The 14,066-nt window shown below is 46.1% G+C and overlaps 2 protein-coding genes across 14 annotated transcripts in view; one reads left to right on the forward strand and one right to left on the reverse strand.

Annotated features, from left to right (window-relative positions):
* The window catches only part of PKP4 (plakophilin 4), a 194,922-nt gene extending 189,828 nt beyond the window's left edge, over nucleotides 1–5,094 (reverse strand). For 3 of the 5 annotated variants that reach the window (XM_075609327.1, XM_075609321.1, XM_075609320.1), the window contains exon 1: nucleotides 4,907–5,093. The gene's annotated coding sequence lies outside the window, so the exon portion shown is untranslated. Of the gene's footprint in view, nucleotides 1–4,906 lie in introns of all 5 variants that reach the window. The other 2 variants (XM_075609323.1, XM_075609322.1) reach the window with 1 other exon arrangement.
* Nucleotides 5,095–5,144: 50 nt separating this feature from the next.
* Nucleotides 5,145–14,066, forward strand: part of CCDC148 (coiled-coil domain containing 148) — a 135,376-nt gene continuing 126,454 nt past the window's right edge. For 4 of the 9 annotated variants that reach the window (XM_075609328.1, XM_075609336.1, XM_075609331.1 and 1 more), the window contains exons 1-2: nucleotides 5,238–5,489; nucleotides 5,982–6,112. The gene's annotated coding sequence lies outside the window, so the exon portion shown is untranslated. Of the gene's footprint in view, nucleotides 5,490–5,981; nucleotides 6,113–14,066 lie in introns of all 9 variants that reach the window. The other 5 variants (XM_075609334.1, XM_075609335.1, XM_075609329.1 and 2 more) reach the window with 4 other exon arrangements.

Here is a 14,066-nt window from a genome sequence, read left to right on the forward strand (position 1 = left end):
CAGACATGACAGGTGGGGTGTGAGAAAGGAGGAGATGCAAGAAAGAAAAATACAGCCGATAGAATATGAGACGCACAGTGGGCAGGTCTCTACCACCGAGATTCACCAACTGCCGACGCAGCTTGTTTAATCTACCCCTCGGAGGGGGGGGGAGGTCTCCAAGGGTAGGAAGGGGGTGGTAGGAATCGCTGAAGAAGAAAGGGGGAGAAGAGGTTGGTAAAGAGGAGTGGGACTGGTATTGATGTACAGGTTGAGCTTGTGGTTGGGTGTGAAGCCGGGTGTGACGTCATAGCCACGCCCACCTGCCGCTCACAGCATAAACCTGTACACAAAAAAAGTGTGCTTCACGTGCCCGAGCATTAGCACGCGCGAGAGCGCCAACTATAAATCAAGCTTTACATTCTTTGCAAGTCTCCTAACGTATGCAGGGGTAGGGGTATTTATTGCACAACCCCACTTCTGTACCATATCTAATATACCATCTATGTGAAGTGCTCCATACTTGGTCAGTGTGGCAAACATTGTACTAGACTAAATTAATAGTGTAAGGCATGCCACTTAACACAATTACTGTGTAAATAGACGAATGAAAATATGAGTTTTCTACACATCAATGTGTGATTATATATATATATATATATATATATATATATATATATATATAAATAAATAAATAAAAAGCACAACAAAAATGTTTATTTTTTTCAGACACGCATGATTTTTCTGGTGTCAGAATTTTGTATGCACCAACCATATACATAGCACTACACTGCCAAAAAACAAAGTTGACTTTTAAAAAGCATCCTCAACAGAGAAAGATTAGATCCGTTTTTAATACTCCTTTCCAGGTGTTCAAAAACATCCTTGATGAGCCAGCTAAACAAAATGGATTTTGCCTCCATCGGATCTATCTCAAAACACAAGCGTTATCAAGACTAAAGCAAAGCGGATGGAGGTGAACAGAGACAGCTGCATCAACAGCTAGTTGGCTTAAATCTTCCCAAGCAATAATGCAGAATGTCCATGAACGAGATCCAGCTTAATCCCTCTGAGGCAGAATATGTCAACTCTACTACAGGCACAGTGATCCAGACACAGCTTCCAGTAGCAGGGCTTACTTGAAACATATGATTTGTCGCTCTTCTCAAACTCATGATGTTTATTCGTAGTGGCACAAGCACAGCATTGCTCTCTACATTTCTTTTGACTGATAATTGCAACCCGTCGTCATGTCAAAAGCATGAGCGCTAGAAACAATCTAACTAAGTATATTCAACAATTATTGGCAGCAAACTGTTTTAAACACACTAAATATGTTCAGAACAGTTACACGTTATGTAGTCTGAACCCTTCATGAGAATCTCACCACAGAAAATGTGTTTGTTGTCAGATAGTTCTGTAAGAGATTCTTGTTAACTCTTATAGATGGTATCTCTCTAAAATCTTAACATGCAGTTGATTGTTTATTGCTTGAATGTAGATTACGTTTTTTAGTGGGGCAATTTATTGTATTCAATTCCCATTACCATCTCAGATGCTAACTGTAGCTTTTTCCGCCCTTTCATAATTTGTATCCCAAATTGAGGTTAAAATAGGATCAAATATTGAAACCCGTTCCCCTCATTGCATGCTACTTAACAGTTTATCAATTTCCCACCCATTAATGCGTTTTTATTCATCCTGTCCATTAGACTTGTGTCCAGCAAACAAAAATATCACTTGTGATTATGTTCACATGTCTGACAGATCTGCAACCCTCGTTTTCACCATTACCTCCTAGCACAGTGGTTCCACTGCAGCTGGGGATTCTGTGAAATGACAAGCAAATGAGCATGCCTTTTACTTACATGTCAATTTTAAATTTATTTATGAAATGTTTTACCAGGAAGTAATACATTGAGAGTTACCACTCGTTTTCAAGTATGTCCTTGGACCCCTGGACCACTATAAAACGTATTCCTGTCGCATTAGACAGCTCTTCAGCCCAGCGTTGGTTAAAGAACTGCATAGCCAGTAAACCAATTGTTTCTTAAATCAGAGCTCTTATTTTGAATATTTTATCATTTCATCTCACCCAACCAATGAAACCACCATATTAGTTAGCTGTTCATTGACCTAAGAAAAACAAACTAGCCACAAAGCTTTTATTAACAAGCAGTGGGCATTATCTTGGTCTATCAGCGAGAATAGAGATCTGCATGTTTATGAAGCTGTTTTTGACTAGTCTCTGCCCCTTTCAGGAACATCAATTCAGTCTGCTGAGCACTTTGAGAGGGAGAAATAGCCCTACCCTAGGCCCTATGAGCTCTAAATCTTGGATATACATAGGGATTGCGGTCGCCTGAGGGTCGCTGTGTTTCAGATGGTAATTGACACGCCCAGCAACTTAACAGTACCAGACAGTTCTATCTGCTCCATCACTGTCCAAACACAGCTTCATTCTGTCCTCTCAATGTGCATAATGTGTAGCTGTCACGCACCAAGTCTTCAATTGGGCTAGATATGATAATTTTGACATTAAAAAAACAATTTCATGGTATAAATCTCATTTTGAGTGAGACTTTGCTAAACCTTTGAAACCACAATTGAAAGGACTCAAAAATTAAATTAGTTACAACCTTAAGGGATTTATATTAAAAAAAAAAAAAAAAATCTACAGGTACCTTAAACAAAAACATATTACAGTATTAAACTCTGAGAACAATGGTGTGTTGCAGCAAAACATTCCATCCAATGTTGCAAAAGCTTCCTGTTTCTTGCTCACAGAAAACTACCGATCATAAAATGTTATTGTGAGAAGTCGACAAGCAATCTCTCAGTAAATAACAAAACTACATGGGATATGACAGAACTGGCTGTTAAGAGTTCAGGCTTGTAAAACTGGTTAACTCTTTGGCTGCCAAAGGTGCGTACAACCTTCAGCAGCAAGATGTTGCCAAAAAATAGAAAATCATTATAGAAATTGCAATGGAAAGGAGGGCACAAGGGACTTGATCTCTTTGGGAATTAACCTCGTCAGTGCCACTGCAAAGCAATCGGCATCCAAGCACTTTAGGGCTATAGTATTGGAGCAGGGCTTGTTCATAGTGATCTGTTGCAGAGGTTGGGTTCCCCCAATGCATTCTTAGAATTCCTAAACCATACAGAATCCCACACACCTGCCTAGTCATCCCCTGGGAAGGGCACAAGCTCTCCGTCACCCACCTCTCCATTGCGAGGAAGGGTGTGCTCACAGTGCCGCACTTCTTAAGAACATGTAAACCCATTGAGATCATGATCACCATCTTTCCCAGCAAAGCCCATACCACATACTCTTAATCAGGATCAACATAAGAGCCTGGGGTCAATAGGGAGCTCTCAAAAGTAATCACCCTCAACAGGGAGCTGTCATATCTGATCAGGAAAAGCAGCCACAGAGAAAACATCAGATTTAACAACGCATGCTGAGCAGAATTCAACTGTGACCATCATGGGAGTGTTGGTAATCAGTGTCTGCAACCTATAGTGTAAACAGGATTTCAGATTTGCACACCCTCTGTGGAGCATAAAGGGCTGATAGCCCAAGTCTATCACTATTTTTTAATACGAAGGTACATCTCCATCAACTCAGTGCAGAAGGTGGAAATGTCAATGGATGTTATAGAAAAAAAAAGTTATTCTGGCAATTAATGGTGTTAACATGCATCTTCCCAGGTATATGCATGGAGCAGGCACATCTGTCCTTTCGCCATAGTAAAAGCAATCGTTTCCACAGCACTACAGGGTTAATGTGCCCTTCATCACAGCATGAAGCAGGGAGAAAAAAATGTAACCTTGAAAAATCCCATACAATTCCAGGACAAAAGGGGGTTTAGCATGATCAAGCACTGGGGAGTGTGTGTGTGTCTCTGATATGTTGAGACAGTGGTGTGTGGGGTTAGCATACCCAGGCGCTGGAGGGTGATGGCATGTGTGAATGCCCAGGCAGGCGCTGAATGATGTTGGCATATGTGGATGCCCAGGCATTGGATGATGTTGGTATGTTTGAATACCCAGGCGCTGGAGGGTGATAGTATGTGTGAATGCCCAGGCGCTGGAGGGTGATAGTATGTGTGAATGCCCAGGCGCTGGAGGGTGATAGTATGTGTGAATGCCCAGGCGCTGGAGGGTGATAGTATGTGTGAATGCCCAGGCGCTGGAGGGTGATGGTATGTGTGAATGCCTATGCACTGGATGATGTTGGTACAGATGCAGCCCCCTGTATCCGACCACTTGCCTTGGAAAATACTGTGGCTCTCTCTCAGTAACATTTCTGCAGCCAGACTAATGGCCCATCGGATTAATACAGCAGGGACACCAACTGTGTTAATCCGATGGGCCATTAGTCTGGCTGCAGAATCTCACAGAAATGTTGCAGCTTTTACTGTGCAATAGCCACAGTATTTTCCCAGGCAAGTGGTCAGATACTGGGGGCTGCATCTGTATGAGTGGATGCCCAGACGCTGGAAGGTGATGGTATTGTGTGTGGATGCCCAGGCACTGGTATGTGTGGATGCCCAGGCACTGGTATGTGATGGTATGTGTGGATCCCCCGGCAATGGATGGCAGGGCAGCCTGCCCAAGCAAAAAATAAATAAAATAATCACATTCCAGCTGTTACTTTCTTATTCAGGGATCAGATCAGAATATTGCCAACCACTGACCGACTATTAGATATTACTGCGACTCATGTATACTACGTAAAATAATAATAAAAACGCTCTCTATATATAGATATAACTGTGGGCTCGCACCTCTCCCTGCCCCGTGCATGCAACACGGGAGAGAGTCCGGATATCCCAGCACGGAGAATGCAATTTGCAACCAGGAGGGGGAGAGAAGCCCAGCACACACCCGGCAGGGACCGCTCACACGCGCACTCACTTACCGGCTCAATCCTCCCCTGGGTTGGGGGTCCGACAGCCTCATGAAGTATCCACAGCTCGCCACTTCCCCCGCGTGCAGCACAGGGTGGAATAACCCCCCTCCCCGCCGCGGCGCTCAGCCTATCCCGTCCCCATGGTGCGGCTGCACCCTCTGCCCGAGCACACCGAGCCGGGCTCCGGGGCTTGTGACGTCACGGCGCAGCCGCACTCCGCGCCGCCCCCTCCGATTGGAGAAGCTTCCCAGTCTCCTGGAGCCACCCATTGGAAACCCCGCCCCCTGGATCCAAACGGGCCAATAGGGTGCGGCCCTTCCGTCGCCTTGGTTACCGATGCTGTTGACTTGAGAGGGAGGTGCGGTGGTGTGACCTGTGCCGGGAGAGGTGCGTGGCGCCACCTGCGTAACTGTCGCGATAAGGGGCAGTAATAATCACGATACATTTTCCTAAAAAAAAGAAGAGAAGAGACGAAAGGCAGCGAGGGAAGGTCGCCGCAGAGTTCCTTTTTATCGGCGGCTATGTTCCCACAGCGATGATGTGACTGTGGTTACTGCGCATATCGTGACAGAGCTGCAGGTCGGGATTGGGGGTGAGAAAGAGGGAATTTAGTAATCAGAGCGAACCCAGGAGAAGCAACTAAAGGTGCAGTCCCACCTAGGGCCAAAGTAAACGTTCAACCCTCTTACTGCCAGAGCCAAAGGGAAGTCTTGTTTCCTGCCACAGTGAAGTAGTTCACGGGTTATAAAATTAAACTACTTTGGATTAGTAAAGAGAACAAGTATTATTGCAGATGTCAAGGACGGGTTACAAAAAACAAAACAACTTTGTGATACAATCTCAGAGAGAAAGTTAAATTGTTTAGTGGTTCACTGGTAACGACGCAAGTTCATACGCACATTCAATCTTTTTTTCATTTTTTTTTTATAATAAGAATATATTTTGCTATGTCACCCCTACCAATTCCTCACATCGTTTGTTACTGTGTCTGTGATTGGCGTTATTAGCCAAGCATGGAGAATGTTAAATGACTGAATTACAGTGTACCGACTGCAAGAAAATAATATATATATTTTATTCACAGGACTTTTACTCCCTGCTGATGCTACATTTGGGTTACTGGGTCATCTATTTTCCCATAATTACTCCAAGCCGTCCTGGAGAATCAAGCTGCCACATTTCGTCCTCCTTGAGATAAAGATCCAGATTCAAACAGTATGTAGTTTAACCTTTATTAGTTGTTGGATTCAGTATAATAATAATAATAATAATAATAATAATAGCATGTTCTTGTATAGCGCTGCTAGTTTTACGTAGCACTTTACAGAGACATTTTGCAGGCACAATCCCTGCCCCGTAGATCTTACAATCTATGTTTTTAGTGCCTGAGGCACGGGGAGATAAAGTGACTTGGCCAAGGTCACAAGGAGCCGACACCGGGAATTGAACCAGGTTTCCCTGCTTCACTCTTTCAGCCAGTGGTTCAGTAGTGGTTTCTATGTATGTAAATGTTAGAACTTTTTCTCATGAAGAAGCCTTGATCTTTAGCTAAAAATAGGTCTTTTTGTTCCCACTTTGATTTGAGGGAAAATAGGTGGCTTTGACCTAATGACTTTGGGTGCTATTACTTAAACTGTGATGGTGCAGACCAGATTACTATCAGTTTAATGAATAACACCCATTTAAATCAATAGTTTCTGTGCAATAGTTCCCCAATCAGCACTATTACAGTTTAGAATGAATAACCACATCATCTCTTAGTAGGAAACATTTAGGAGACCAAAATACAGCTCCTAGGGGTGTCTGCAATGTCTCAAGGAAGAAGGGCCATTTTATAAAACATGTCTTTCTCCAAATTATTCCGAGAACCGCAACACATGCATTAATATTACACTCCCACAAGCACATACAAATACTGTACACTCAACAATAGGTATATACTGTATACGCATAAACATACAACAAAATATGTGGGGGAATAAAATGCATCTCACAATAATATGTCCCTTTATTTAGTTTTTTTTTCTCATTTTTTTTCTTTGCAAAACAGGGTAATTTACAAATACACAATACATACATAGAAACATACAAACACTATCCCTCTCCCCAAATACACACACACTCTACCCCCCCAAATACAGACACTACTCCCCCCCCCCCCAAATACATATATATATATATTTTTTTTATATATATTTTATATATATATATATATATATATATATATATATATATATATATATTACGCCGGTGCTGCCCGCAGACCAGACCCGTCCCCTGAGCTGAAGGGGGAAGTGTTGCCAGGCCAGGTGTTGTAAGGTAGACAATACCTGCCGGTACCGGTTGTAGAGATAGAGTGAAGAATGCCTTGCCGAGGTCAGGGAGTGGAGAGCGGAGATAGGTCGTAGTCCAAGCCGTGTTCAAGGGGTTACCTGAGTGAGCGTTGTCCAAGGAGTGCCGAGATCGAGAGCCAGAGGGGTTAGTCATACAAGCCTCGTCAGAACCTGTGAAAACACAGAGAATCCAGAAGTACTTCCATACAGAGACTATGTCGAGCAAAGACTGAGAGCAGAGAGGAGCTAGATAAAGCAGGAAGGTCCAATTAGGAACGGAGGGGGACAGGAAGAGCTACAGGGAGACACTGCAGATTGGTGCAGGCATAACAGGCCAGGTGAGTCTTGTTGGTAACCTGAGTATGCCCGTGCGGTGTGCGGGGGCGGAGCCTGAGGTCCGGGGACGGGAAGAAGAGTGCAGAATGAGCGCGCTCTGTAACGCGTGTACACGCGTGGACCGAGCCAGTGGATGGTGCAGGTGTGTGTGCGGGAGGGCGCGCCCGGCGCTGAACAGAGGAATCGCCGAGGGAAGTGATACAGCGGCAGGGGCGGGGAGCCGCGGAGGCCGGTAAGGCAGGATTGTTTTGTGTGTCCAGGGACTCCCAGAGGGGAGAGAGTGCTCTGTGTGGAGAGCGCGGAGAACGCCGATTCCTGACAGTACCCCCCTCTTCAGGAATGGCCTCAGGACGGTCCATGAACGGTTTCTCTGGAAACTTTTTCCTGAAGGACTTAAGAAGGGCCGGGGCGTGAATGTCCTTTAAAGGTACCCAGGATCTCTCTTCAGGGCCAAAGCCCTTCCACTGCACCAAGAACTGGAGCTGGCCCCTGGATAGGCGAGAATCCAAAAGAGAATGAACTTCGTATTCCTCGTTATTTTGGACAGTAATGGGGTCCGGTTTACGAGTCTGATCCGGAAAGAAGTGACTGGTGATGAATGGTTTTAAGAGGGACACATGAAAGACATTGGGAATCTTCATACTGTGTGGTAGTTGGAGCCTGAATGCCACAGGATTGATTTGTTCACAAATAGGGAAGGGACCCAGGAACGTAGGTGCCAATTTTGGAGATGGTACCTTGAGGTGGATATTCTTAGAGGAGAGCCATACCAAATCCCCTGGCTTGTAACTGGGCGCCGAACGACGACGATGATCGGCCTGTTGTTTCGATCTGCAGGAGGAGTCGAGAAGGGTAGACTGAATCCTGGACCATGCGGTTTGGAGGGAAGAAATGCATTCATCTATGGCTGGTACTCCAGAAGGAATGTTGGAGATGGGTAGACAGGGAGGTTGGAACCCATAATTTATAAAGAAGGGCGACTCCCGGATGGCTTCGTTTTTTGCAGAATTGACAGCGTACTCTGCCCAAGGAAGGAGTTGAGCCCAATCATCCTGGGAATCGGATATGAAACATCTCAGGTATTTTTCCAGGGATTGATTGATTCTCTCTGTTTGTCCATTGGACTGTGGATGATAGGCGGAAGAAAAAGAAGAAGAGATGCCCAATCTCTTGGTGAAAGTTCTCCATAATTTGGATACGAATTGAGAACCTCTGTCAGAAACAATGGACGAAGGAATCCCATGAATCCAGAAAATCTGCTCCGTAAAGATATCAGCAAGGGCGGGGGAGGTGGGTAATCCTTTAAGTGGAATAAAATGGGACATCTTCGAGAACCTGTCCACGACCACCAAGATAGTGTTCATTCCTCTGGACCTGGGCAACTCCACGATGAAGTCCATCGATATGTGGGACCAGGGGCGGTCGGGAACTGGAAGAGGTAACAGAAAACCTTGAGGCTTTTGACGGAGAGTCTTGCTTTGAGCGCACGTGGGGCAGGCGCGGGTAAACTCCAGAATATCTTGAGACATCCTTGGCCATCAGAAATTCCGACGAATGAGATCAGTAGTCTTCTTAAAACCTAGATGACCTGCAGATTTAGAGGAGTGACCCGAAGACAGGACATCTGGAACAAATTTGGAAGGTACGAAGAGTTTGTTGTCGGGAACGACCAAGTCCTTGGGAAAGTGTTTCTGGGAGTACAAAATCTTGTCAAGATTCTTGAAAGAAGACGTGGTGAGAATCCTCTCTTGTGGAAGGATAGTCTCCAAAGGTTCCTCTGGTCTCTCTTCAGAAGAATGTATTCAGGAGAGTGCGTCTGCCTTTACGTTCTTGGTCCCGGGGATATAGGAAAGGTGAAAATCGAATCGCGGGGGAAAAAAGAGCCCAACGAGCCTGTCGTGGACCAAGGCGTCGAGCATTCTCTATGTAAAGAAGGTTCTTGTGGTCCATGAGAATAGTAAATGGCTCTTCCTACCCCTCCAGCAGGTGCCTCCACTCTTGAAGAGCCATCTTCACGGCCAGAAGTTCCCTGTTACCCACGTCATAGTTCCTCTCGGCGGATGAGAATTTCTTGGAAAAATATGCACAGGGATGTAACTTATCTTGAGGCGTGGGTCTCTGAGAAAGAACGGCTCCAGCGCCGCAATCAGAAGCGTCGACCTCCAGGACGAAGGGAAGTTCAATGTTGGGATGACGGAGAATAGGTGCGGATATAAAAGCCTCCTTGAGTGTCTCGAAGGCGGAGATGGCCTCGGATGACCAAGCAGAAGGATCAGCTCCTTTTTTGGTGAGTGCAGTGAGGGGTGCCACAATGGTTGAAAAACTCAGTACAGGCATACCCCGCATTAACGTACGCAATGAGACCGGAGCATGTATGTAAAGCGAAAATGTACTTAAAGTGAAGCACTACCTTTTCCCACTTATCGATGCATGTACTGTACTGCAATCGTTATATACGTGCATAACTGATGTAAATAACGCATTTGTAACAGGCTCTATAGTCTCCCCGCTTGCGCACAGCTTCGGTACAGGTAGGGAGCCGGTATTGCTGTTCAGGACGTGATGACAGGCGCATGCGCGAGCTGCCGTTTGCCTATTGGGCGATATGTACTTACTCGCGAGTGTACTTAAAGTGAGTGTACTTAAAGCGGGGTATGCCTGTATAAACTTACGATAGTAATTAGCAAACCCTAAAAACGTTGTATGGCCTTGAGAGAATTGGGTCTTGGCCATTCAATGACTGCTTGAAGTTTACCGGAGTCCATCATAAACCCCTCATCGGAAATGATGTACCCCAGGAACGGAGTAGAGGTCTGATGAAAGGTGCACTTCTCCAGTTTGGCGTACAAATGGTGTTCACGGAGACGGGAAAGGACGTAGGAGGTGTGGCGTATATGGTCCTGGAGATCTTTGGAAAAAATCAGGATATCATCCAAGTATACTATAACAAAAATATTGAGTACCTTACGAAAGACGTCGTTGATAAAATCCTGGAAGACAGCGTGAGCATTACATAAGCCGAAATGCATTACAAGGTACTCGTAGTGTCCACTACGCGTGTTGAAGGCCGTTTTCCATTCATCCCCCTTCCTGATGCGCACCAGGTTATAGGCACCACGTAGATCCAACTTGGAAAAAATTTGGCCCCCTGTAATTTATCGAACAGTTCGGTAATAAGGGGAAGGGGGTAACGATTTTTAATAGTTATGTGGTTCAAACCTCTGTAATCGATGCAAGGCCTCAACGACTCGTCCTTTTTCTTGACGAAGAAAAACCCCGCCCCTGCTGGGGAATTGGAGTGACGAATAAAGCCTTTCTTGAGATTCTCCTGGATATATTCATCCATAGCGTGAGATTCTGGTAACGACAAGGGGTAGGTCTTGGACTTGGGTAGGGAGTAACCTGGAACCAGATCGATCGGACAATCGTAAGTCCTGTGTGGCGGCAAAAGGTCTGACTGTACCTTATTGAAAGCGTCCCGGAATTGGTGGTAAACAGAAGGTAGAATAACTTCGGGAACAGAGGTATTGGCCAGCAGTTGGTGAGTCTCGTCTGACCTCGGCCTCCAGGAGATGGGAGCATAGGAAGTCCAGTCAATGAGAGGATTGTTAAGCTGTAGCCAAGGAAGACCAAGCGTGAATGGCATTGAGAACTAAGATCTCCTTGTGCAGATGTGAGGACAGAAGCAAGGGGACCGTCTCTAAGGAGATGTGCGCCAGGGTAAGAGGACATCCATCGATACCGACGAGTGCGATGGGAACCTTCTTCCTCACAAGCGGTATGCGGTTTAACCTGGCGAATTCAAGGTCCACGAAATTTCCTCCAGCTCCTGAGTCAATGAAAGTGGCGGTAGAAGTCTGGAACTTATCGCCTGAAAGGGAGACTGGAAATGTAAGTTTCTTAGGGAGTTCACCTTTATGAAGGGGACGTGGAGACATTACACCCAGAGAGAGCCCCTCTGTACTCACTGGGTGTTCCCGTTTCCCAGCCGCAGTGGACACTCCCGAACCAGATGCTCCATGGATCCGCAGTAGAAACACAATCCCCCGGCGTGGCGGAACTGCCGTATCGGTGTGCGGATGCGTTGTACCTCCAATTGCATTGGCTCTGGCAACTCCAGTGCAGGACGAAGAGGTGTGGTAGCACTTGGGGGAGCAGGAGTGCTGCTGGGAGTCCTGGAGAACGGAACTTGAAAGTTATGGAAGCGAGTGCGCTGACGCTCTGAGCAGCGTACCTGGATACGTTGATCCACTCGGACGGCCAAATCAATGAGGACCTCTAATTGATCCGGCCTGGATTGGCGAGAGAGTTCATCCTTGATGGGATCTGCCAGGCCTTGCCAGAATACGGAGACGAGAGCCTCTTGTCCCCAGTTAGTCTCGGCTGCTAGAGTCCGGAATTCCACAGCATGCTGTGTCACCATTCGCCGTCCTTGAGTGATCTGGAGAAGAGAAACAGATGTCATCTCCCGACGAGCGGGGGAATCGAATACTTGTTGGAACGCGGCTTTAAATGCCGGGTAATCTTGGGTAAGGTCAGAACGTCGCCCCCAAACCGGGGAAGCCCAAGCCACGGCGCTGCCAGTGAGAAGGTTATAAATGTAGGCTACCTTCTTGCGACCGGTATTGTAGAGATGGGGGGCCATTTCAAACTGCACCTCACACTGGTTTAGGAAACCCCTACATTCTTGCGGTTCACCTGCATAAGGCTTGGGGGAGGTATCCTTACATCGGAGCTGCTAACTGCGCTTGCGGAGTGGGGGCTTACATCTGGCGAGGTCGCAGTCGGTTCTCGGTCTGAGAGTACTGTGACCTGGCGTGTAAGTGCCACAATTTGATCCGCCATGGCCTGGTTTTGCTGAAGCAGATTGGAGAGAAACTGTTGAAGTTCGGTCTGGTCTGCGTCTTGTGGGCTCGACATAATGTTATGCCGGTGCTGCCCGCAGACCAGACCCATCCCCTGAGCTGAAGGGGGAAGTGGTAATACATGCACCCGCAGCAAAGGGAGCGTGTCAGGAGTGTGGTATAAAGTGTTGCCAGGCCAGGTGTAGTAAGGTAGACAATACTTGCCGGTACCGGTTGTAGAGGTAGAGTGAAGAATGCCTTGCCGAGGTCAGGGAGTGGAGAGCGGAGATAGGTCGTAGTCCAAGCCATGTTCAAGGAGTTACCAGAGTGAGCGTTGTCCAAGGAGTGCCGAGATAGAGAGGGGGGTAGTCGTACAAGCCGCGTCAGAACCTGTGAAAACACTGAGAGAATGTGTGCTGGGTTACGTGACCCCATTTCAATGGAGACGGCCGTGTGACGGCAGCGTCATTTGACGCCGCGTTGCCATGGCGACACGTCACAGTGTCTGAATCGAGGTAAGTTTTATTGTTGCAGAGGCCTCACGAGATCCCCCGGCATTTAATTTAAATGCCTCGGGGAAGAGCGCGGGGCCTCTGCAAGCGCCCGCGTCATCCCCCCCCCCCTTCCAACTGTCAACCTAGTGCAGTCAATGTTGAATTTTGTCAGAAAATAGCCCGATCGGCCACTTCGGCTGATGGAGGAAAAGACCCATAATCGCTCCTTGTAACAGGGGACTTATCCCTGTTCACAAATGTGCCTCTAATCCAGCAGTGTGGTGGTTAACTGCTCGTAGGCAATTAACTAACACCACCTGTCTGATTAGATGGCTTAGAAAAAGCCTGTCTTTTGAGACAGGAAATGAGACTCCTTAGCTCACGTGTGAGCTGAACTTTGGAGACAGACAGAGGTTCTTGAGTCTCCCAGGAGAGACTGACCAAGAGAACACAGATCTCTGGAGCTGACAACTAAGACTTCTAAACCTGGATGCTGACATTTTCTGTGCACACACGGGTGCGGTTCCAGGAGAGCAGAGAAGCTTCCCCTACAGCAGCCAGCTAAAAGATAAGACTTTTATTAACAAGACTTTTTATATCTGTTCATTTCATGCTATATGTTTGGGGCTGGGAGACATGCTTATCTAAGGGAATTGTGAATTCCAAGTGAATAGAAACTTTGTTTCCCCCGTGTGTGGATGGTTTCCTGATGTTAAGGAAAAGGCACAATAAAGCCTTGTTATAATTTCACCTTACAAAAGTCTCCAATTGTGTACCTCTGTGAGCGTCCGTCTACACCCCTTTATTCTGACACTGAAGTAGATTGTAAGATAATTGGTAAAGAAGCTATTATAGGGGTCATTTCTATATACATTACTCTTGTCAGTTGTATTAAAATACTTTGTTATACAATTAAAGAAAGCGCTGTGAGCTGCTATATATGCTGGCATAGTGCCCTCAATTAATTAGTACCTGTACATTTGCACTCTACTTGCAAAATTCAGATGTTATTGTTTGTAATCGTGTTTAGTTTTTTCCCTTCATCCACCAGAATATTAATCCTATTTTTGCAAAGTAATCCCAGAACATGTACTACTTACTTTGCATAAGATATGTAGACCTATTGACTCCATCTTTTAATATATAAAATCGAAAGGTTAGT

The sequence above is a fragment of the Ascaphus truei genome, chromosome 7, assembly GCF_040206685.1.
Source record: "Ascaphus truei isolate aAscTru1 chromosome 7, aAscTru1.hap1, whole genome shotgun sequence".
In the NCBI taxonomy this organism is placed as follows: Eukaryota; Metazoa; Chordata; class Amphibia; order Anura; family Ascaphidae; genus Ascaphus; species Ascaphus truei.